Consider the following 8,266-nt stretch of genomic DNA (forward strand, 5'->3'; position numbering starts at 1 on the left):
TGCTGTAGGCAAGTTCACTGGACTGACCCAACAGAGGATTCTATATGGATGGTAACCCCAGTGTCTATGGAACAAATCCTCTAACGAATGGTGGTGCATGTGATCCTTAGACATGAGATCACCGAAGCGCCTTGTGCACCGATTGGTGTAGTTTGATACTAGCCAACGCAGTTCTATTCAGAGCTGTCAATACGGTAGCGATTGGCTGCATCAAGGAGTGTATCAAGACTATGGTAGATCGACAGAGGATTCATCGCTCCCGGATACGGTGGAAGTTATCTGGCGATGCAGTTTAGTAAATGGCAATGACATGAAAACTGTGGCCATATTGGGATTGAGTTGTTGCCCTATCGAGTTTATAATTCAGGTCATTGGTCCAGCAAATCTTTCAATCATTTTGATAAAAACTCTAGCCCCCTTTTCTCTCTTCCACGCCACTTCACATATGCTTGAATCAAAATTTTATTTTGATTTTGTTCTTGGTTCTTAAGGCTAAAGAGGAATAGCAAATCCCTCTTTAGTTCCTTGGGGTTATCTTCATGTGGACTAACGGTAGTTCAATCATATCCTTGGATCGGTAGCGAAATCTATTCAGAGATAACTTGGATGAGCCTCCAAACGTGCGTATGGTTTCTTAACTTTAAACTAATTTTCCTCCAGATTTGTATTTAATGTATAATTTGTTAAATTTGTGCCCTGATCTTGGTTCTAAGGAAAGATCCATGTTGTTTATGATTTTTGTTTTCCGTTGCCATGACTTGATCGTTTCCTAACAGTGGTATCAGAGCTAGGGGTACCAAATTTTATAGTTTATTGTCTGATTTATAACATGTATTTGATTGATAACATGTTATCTTGTTAAATCTGCAAAATCTGCTTTTGAATGAGTGATTCAATTGATTAATTGGTTTAATAATGTGTTGATGGATGTTATATTGGTTGGTTGGTTGGTATCCTAGTCGAATGCTTGTGCAATCGATTTGATTTGGATACGTGTTATTACGCAAAAAACTGCAAAAATGCAAACTGTACAATTCAATGATTTGCAGACTTCGTCGCGGCGACGTTCTTGCTAGAATTTTCAGGGTTGCCTGTTTCGCCGCTGCGACAAAATTGCTGTCCCAATTCTGTGTTTTTTGTGAAGGGACCAAAATGCAATTTTTAATAACCTATAAAGCCAATAACCATTCTGCACATATAAGAGGGTAATTAATAATAAACCCACCCAATTCAAAAATTGATTGTTTTTGAAATGTATACTATGTACTTGTTTGTATATTGCATGGTGCTCGGTACATGAGCCTTATGACCTATGGTGAATGTTCTAAATTATTTTTGAGTATGTATGGTTGTAAATTTTAAAATAGGGCTTGCGTGTCCTGCCTTTCTTCCCTTTCTTGATGTACATTCAACATTATCTTCTCATCTCATTCCCCTCGAATGTAAATCGAGGTTTCTAAATTTATTGATGTAAAATTATTTTGAGATTAATTTTATTGTAAATTTAGTATGATGTTTTTGTAATGTACTTGAGACGGAGCAAAGGACGAGGCAATCGTACTTGAAGACTCAAGATATTATTTACAGGACCCCTAGGTGACCTACTGATTCCTCTAGGCTCGAGGAAATCGGTTTTAGCTGGGCCATGTACTGGCACGTTTTAATTTTTGTGTGGAATGCATGCTAAGGTTGAATGTTCAATAACATGCCAAACAATGTCATTCTAACAAAGATAATAATCTGGTGAGACACTAAATAATAAACCCTCAATTAAAGTATATTAAGTCTCGTATGCCTTCCATCACCATGGTTTTAATCAAACCACTGTTTGTCAGAACCTTGTTCGCCAAAGTGAAGGGTACACTTCTACTAGTGGGAGGTTAAAATTCATTGGAGTTTTCCTTGATGGTGATGGGTTGACTTAAAATGACGGTTTTGCTTGTTCGCCAAAGCGAAGGTTGATAAACGCGTCATAGGCATACACATATTATGTGTACGCGGTGGCATGTAGTGTCCACTATACTAATACTAAGAATCACACTTGAGGACGATGGTTGGGGCCATTGGATTGTGTGATTGGCTTGTTGGCTTCTTCACATTTGAGGTTGATAGTAAGAGCTGTGTGGATTATGTTTGTTGGCCTACCTAATCAACTCATTTTGGCTTGTTCACCAAAGCGAAGGTTTGAAAAGGGTTAGATGGGATTTCAGTCCACTAGGAAGCCAACGGGCTTTCCCGAGTTAATAGGGAGGGCTATTGACTTGAGGAAAATAGTGGGAGCGTCGTTTAATAAAAAGACCATATTAAATAATAATGAACTTTATAATGATTTTATCTTTTTTGCAATTGTAGATTCACCAAAATGAGCATTATGAACCCGCGACTGATAATCAAGAAAGAAAATAGGTTGGATGGATCCAATTTCTCAGACTGGTATCGCAATCTTTGGATTATACTCAAGTTAGAAAAGAAATTGTATATCCTTGAAAAGCTATACATGGCTGATCCTGATCTTGATGCCACTTAGGAAGTAAAGGATACTTATCAAAAGTTCCTTGATGATGCTGATGGCGTTCAATGCTTGATGTTAGCATCGATAACACTAGTACTACAAAAGCAGCATGAGAATATGGACGCTGCTGCCATTATTCTACATCTTAAGGAGCTTTTCGAAGGGAATGCTCGACATGAGAGGTACAAGGTGTGAAAAGCATTTTTTGAAAGTCGTCTGACTGAGGGAGCCCAAGTTGGTGCTCATGTGCTCAAGATGATCGAGCACATAGAGAGGCTTGAGACTTTGGGATTTGAGTTGGATGCAGAATTACAATTGGATTTAATTCTGCAATCCTTGCCTGACTCTTATGCACCGTTCATAGTGAACTTCAATATGAACACAATGGTGAAAACCCTATCGGAGCTTTTGAACATACTGAGGACTGCAGAGCAAGACTTGAAGAAGTCCAAGCCTATTTTACTGGTTGCTATCAGTTATGGAAAGGGTAACGGCAAGGGTAAGGCCAAGGCTAAACCTAAGCCCAAGCCTAAAGGACAGGTTGCTCTTGGGCCTGAGAGTGGCATATGGAAGGGCAAAGTAGTCTGCTTCTATTGTGGCAAGCCTGGCCACTGAAGGAAACACTGCAAGGCTTTCCTTGCAAGCAAGAAGAAGTCAAACACTACGACTTCAGGTATTTTTATAATTGAGATTAACTTCTTTCCTTCAACTTGGGTCATTGACACAGGATGTGGTACTCACATTTGTACTGATGTGCAGGGACTTAGGCAGAGTAGAGTGCTCGCCAAGGGAGAGGTGGACCTACGAGTTGGAAATGGAGCACATGTGGCTGCATTGGCTGTAGGGACTTACTGTTTATCTTTGCCTACGGGCTTGTTGTTGGAACTACATAATTGTTATCATGTACCTTCTATTTCTAGAAATATAAGATATCTAATGGATTATTATCCTTTAGTTTGAATGGCATTCTATTTTGGAATTGCAAGGTTATATAATGGGTTATATGTTCTTGATTTAAACAATAAAGATATTCTCAATGTTGAAACCAAGAAAGCTAAACATAGCGATAAAAATCAAACATATTTCTGGCACTGTAGATTGGGTCATGTTAATAAGACCTGCATTGTAAAACTTCAAAGGGATGGAGTTTTGGACCTTTTTGACTTCAGTCATTTGAGGTATGCAAGTCATGCCTATTAGGCAAGATGACTAAGTCTCCTTTTACAGGACAAGGTGAAAGGGCTACTGAACTGTTAGGCATCATCCATAGTGATGCATGTGGTCCACTAACAGTTGAAGCCAGAGGTGGATATTCATACTTCATCACATTTACTGATGATTTCAGTAGTTATGGTTATGTCTACCTCATGAGACATAAATCTGAAGTCTTTGATAAGTTCAAAGAATTCAAGAATGAAGTACAAAATATGTTGGGCAAAAGTATTAAAGCTCTTCGGTCAGATTGAGGAGGTGAATACTTAAGCACAGGGTTTTTTGAATACCTGAAGGAATGTGGGATAATATCACAACTCACCCCTCCGTATACACCCCAACACAATGGAGTATTTGAAAGGAGGAATAAGACCTTACTTGACATGGTTAGGTCTATGATGAGTTTTAGTGATTTACCTATATCATTCTAGTGTTATGCACTAGAGATTGTGACTCATGTTTTGAACTGTGTGTCGTCAAAATCTGTAGATAAGACTCCATATGAACTATGGAGTGGGCGAAAGCCCAACTTATCTTATCTAAGGATTTAGGGTTGCAAAGCTGATGTTAAGAAATTGAGTTCAAACAAGCTGGGCCCAAAATCCTGTAAATGTATATTTGTGGGGTATCCAAAGGAGACCAAAGGATACTATTTCTACCACCCAGAAGAGCACAAAATTTTTGTTGCTCGTTCTGGTGTCTTCTTAGGAAAGGAATTTTTTCTAATAAGTAATAGTGGGAGAAAAGTACAACTTCATGAAGTTCTAGAACCAAAAATTATACCAGAAGAAAGACGAGATGATGTGCCACAGGAAGTGGTTGAAAATCATGAGGAGGTTACTCCACAAACTGTGGATCAAAGTGAACCACCTCAGGTAGCACATGAGCTACGTAGATCTGGGAAGCACGCCATGAGCCTAAGAGATATGATTATCTCGTGACTCAACATGGTGACGTACTAGTCTACCAAGACGATGAATCGATAACCTAGGGAGACGCTATATCAGATCCAGATTCTGTTAAATGGCTTCAAGCCATGAAATCTGAGATGGACTCCATGTACTAGAACCAAGTATGGTCTCTGGTGGAACCACCTGAAGGGGTAAAAGCCATAAGGTGTAAATGGGTTTTCAAGAAGAAGACTAACATGGATGGCAATGTGCATACTTATGAGACATAACTAGTTGCCAAAAGTTTCAAACAAATTCATGGTATTGACTATGTAGAAACCTTTTCGTCGGTTGCCATGATTAAACCCATCCAGATCATGCTTGCGATTGCTGCATATCATGACTATGAGATTTGGCAAATGGATGTCAAAACAGCTTTCCTGAATGGAAACCTTGAAGAGGATGTGTATATGACACAGCACGATGGTTTCGTTCTTGATAGAAAAGCTGATAGGGTATGCAAGTTGCAGAGATCCATTTATGGACTCAAGCAAGCTTCAAGGAGCTGGAACATTCGTTTCGATGAAGCCGTAAAAGAATTCGGTTTTATCAAGAACGAAGATGAGCTATGTGTTTATAAGAAAGTGAGTGGGAACGCAGTGGCATTCCTAGTGTTGTATGTCGATGACATACTTCTGATCGGGAATGATATACTGAACTTGCAGTCAGTAAAGACTTGGTTATCCAAGTGCTTCTCCATGAAGGACTTAGGTGAAGCAGCCTACATCATTGGAACAAAGATTTATCGTGATAGATTGCGTAGGTTGCTTGGCCTAAGTCAGAGTGCATATATTGACAAAGTACTGAAAAGATTTAGTATGGAAGAATCCAAGAAGAGATTTCTTCCGATGTCACATGGTGTTTATCTCTCTAAGGAAATGTGTCCTAGAACACAACATGAGAGAGATAGGATGAAGAGGATTCCATATACATCAACAGTTTGATCCATCTTGTATGCCATGCTATGTACTCGGATTGATGTATCATTTTCTTTGAGCACTTGTAGTAGATATCAATCAGATCCAAGTGAGCGTCACTGGATGGCTGTCAAGAACATTCTTAAGTACCTTAAGAGGACTAAGGATATGTTCTTGGTTTATGGAGGGGAAGATGGGCTCATTGTAAGAGGATATAATGATGCTAGATTCCAAACAGACAAAGATGATTATCAATCGCAATCAGGGTTTGTATTTTGTCTTAATGAGGGTGCAGTGAGCTGGAAGAGCTCCAAGCAAAGCATTGTAGCAGACTCTACAATGGAGGCTAAGTACATTGCATTATCAGATACGGCCAAGGTGGCAGTCTAGACTAAGAAGTTCGTCACTGAACTTAGTATAGTTCCTACAATTGCTGAACCAATAGACATCTAATTGTGACAACAATAGAGCAATTGCTCAAGCTAGAGAGCCATGGTCTCATCAGAAGTCTAGACACATACTCAAACGATTCCATCTCATCAGAGAAATAGTTGAGAGGAAAGATGTGCAGATCCACTGACAAAACCTCTATTGTAACAGAAGCATGAAAGGCACTTGAGATCATTTGGTATTAAATACATGAATGATTGGCTGTAGTGCAAGAGGGAGATTGTTAAAGTAGGTGCCCTAGAGCCAATCAATTATAGTAGAATTGACTCTTTGTAATAATGTTCAGTGATCAATAAAAGGCATTTTATTCTATATCGCGTAAATCATTATTGTATGTATTGATATATGTCCTTAGAATGGAAAAACTGTGACGAGGGTATCAAGTGTTTCAAATCTTGATAGTGAGAACCCTATGAGCACATATGGTGGCCATTCTAGAAACGTCCGTAGCCCCAGTATTATTCTGAAGTAAGGGCACAAATAATACGGTAAGGCTATCATAGTGTTGAACGACCCTGTAGAAAGGCAGTGACTGATCTCACTTGTGAAGGTTGTTTAGTGACAGCAACACATGGGTGCTTGCTGTAGGCAAGTTCACTGGACTGACCCACTAGAGGATTCCATATGGATGGTAACCCCAATGTCTATGGAACAAATCCTCTAACGAATGGTGGTGCATGTGATCCTTAGACTTGAGATCACCGGAGCGCCTTGTGCACCGATTAGTGTAGTTTGACACTAGCCCAACGCAGTTCTATTCAAAGCTATCAATATGGTATTGATTGGCTGCATTAAGAAGTGTATCAAGACTATGGTGGATCGACAAAGGATTCATCACTCCAGGGTACGGGAGAAGTTATCTCACGACGCAATTCAGTAAATGGCAATGACACTAAAACTGTGGCTACAATGGGATTGAGTTGTTGCTCTATCCCGTTTATAATTTAGGTCATTAATCCAGTAACTGAATACATAATATCGAGAGTAACCGAGGTTGACACTATTTCTATGCCCTGGTCTTGTTGAGATAATGAATGATGAAAAGATTGGATTGTATGGTAACCATATCGTTGACAGGTAGCTGCTTCACTTAATCTAAATCTATCGAGTGGCCATGATACCTTGCTAGGGGCCAATCTTGGTCTGTGTGTAGTGAGACGATTATTTGGTGTTAATCGCGATCCTATACACTACTAGTATGATGAGAAGCCTAAGGGTTACAGACATAGAAGATAATTTAAGAGCTAGTTTATAAGAAGGGCGTTTTCATTTTTTTAGGTGAAAGAGTAGTTTGGTAATTTCACAGTGCAATTAAATTTACTGAGGTCGTAGCCTTTATTTAATTTATTAATAAAATTAAATAAGTGAAATTATATTTAAATATGTGTTTGCATATATTTAAATGAATTATTGTTATTGTTAAATGTTAATATATGATAAATATATATTAATTCAATTTAATTGAAGTAGTAATAATAATAATAATAATAATAATAATAATAATAATAATAATAATATCTAAATGGGGCTGTTTTGACATAGGGGTTGTTTGGGTTGGTGCCCAAGCCTATTCCATGATGGAATAGGGCAAAGTGTGCATTATATAAGTGCAACACTTTGTGAAATTAATAAAGTAATTCATTTCAATCATTTTGATGATAAAAACCCTAGCCCCCTTTTCTCTCTTCCACACCACTTCACATATGCTTGAATCAAAATTTTATTTTGATTTTGTTCTTGGTTCTTAAGGCTAAAGATGATCTAGTAAATCCTTCTTTAGTTCCTTGGGGTTATCTTCGTGTGGACTAACGGTGGCTCGATCCTACCCTTGGATCGATAGCGAAACCCATTTAGAGATAAGTTGGAGGAGCCTCCAAACGTGCATATGCTTTCTTAACTTTAAACTGATTTTTCTGCAGATTTGTATTTAATGTATAAATTGTTAAATTTGTGCCTTGATCTTGGTTCTAAGGAACGATCCATTGTAACGACTCCATTCTTATAAAAAAAACATGCATAGTAAAAGTACATGTAACAATAATATAAAAAGTTGGGCCCAAAATTTTTCTTTTATTAAACATATGCATTCTTTATACAAATATATACAAGATTTGTGACATATGCAAAACTATCAAAATAGGGTGGACAGTGTAGCCATTTCTCTTCGTGTGCCGATGTCCATCCGACTGTGTCCTCATCTAGAACCTGCAAAACATAGGGAACAA

The sequence above is a fragment of the Pistacia vera genome, unplaced genomic scaffold, assembly GCF_008641045.1.
Source record: "Pistacia vera cultivar Batoury unplaced genomic scaffold, PisVer_v2 Contig849, whole genome shotgun sequence".
NCBI lineage: Eukaryota > Viridiplantae > Streptophyta > Magnoliopsida > Sapindales > Anacardiaceae > Pistacia > Pistacia vera.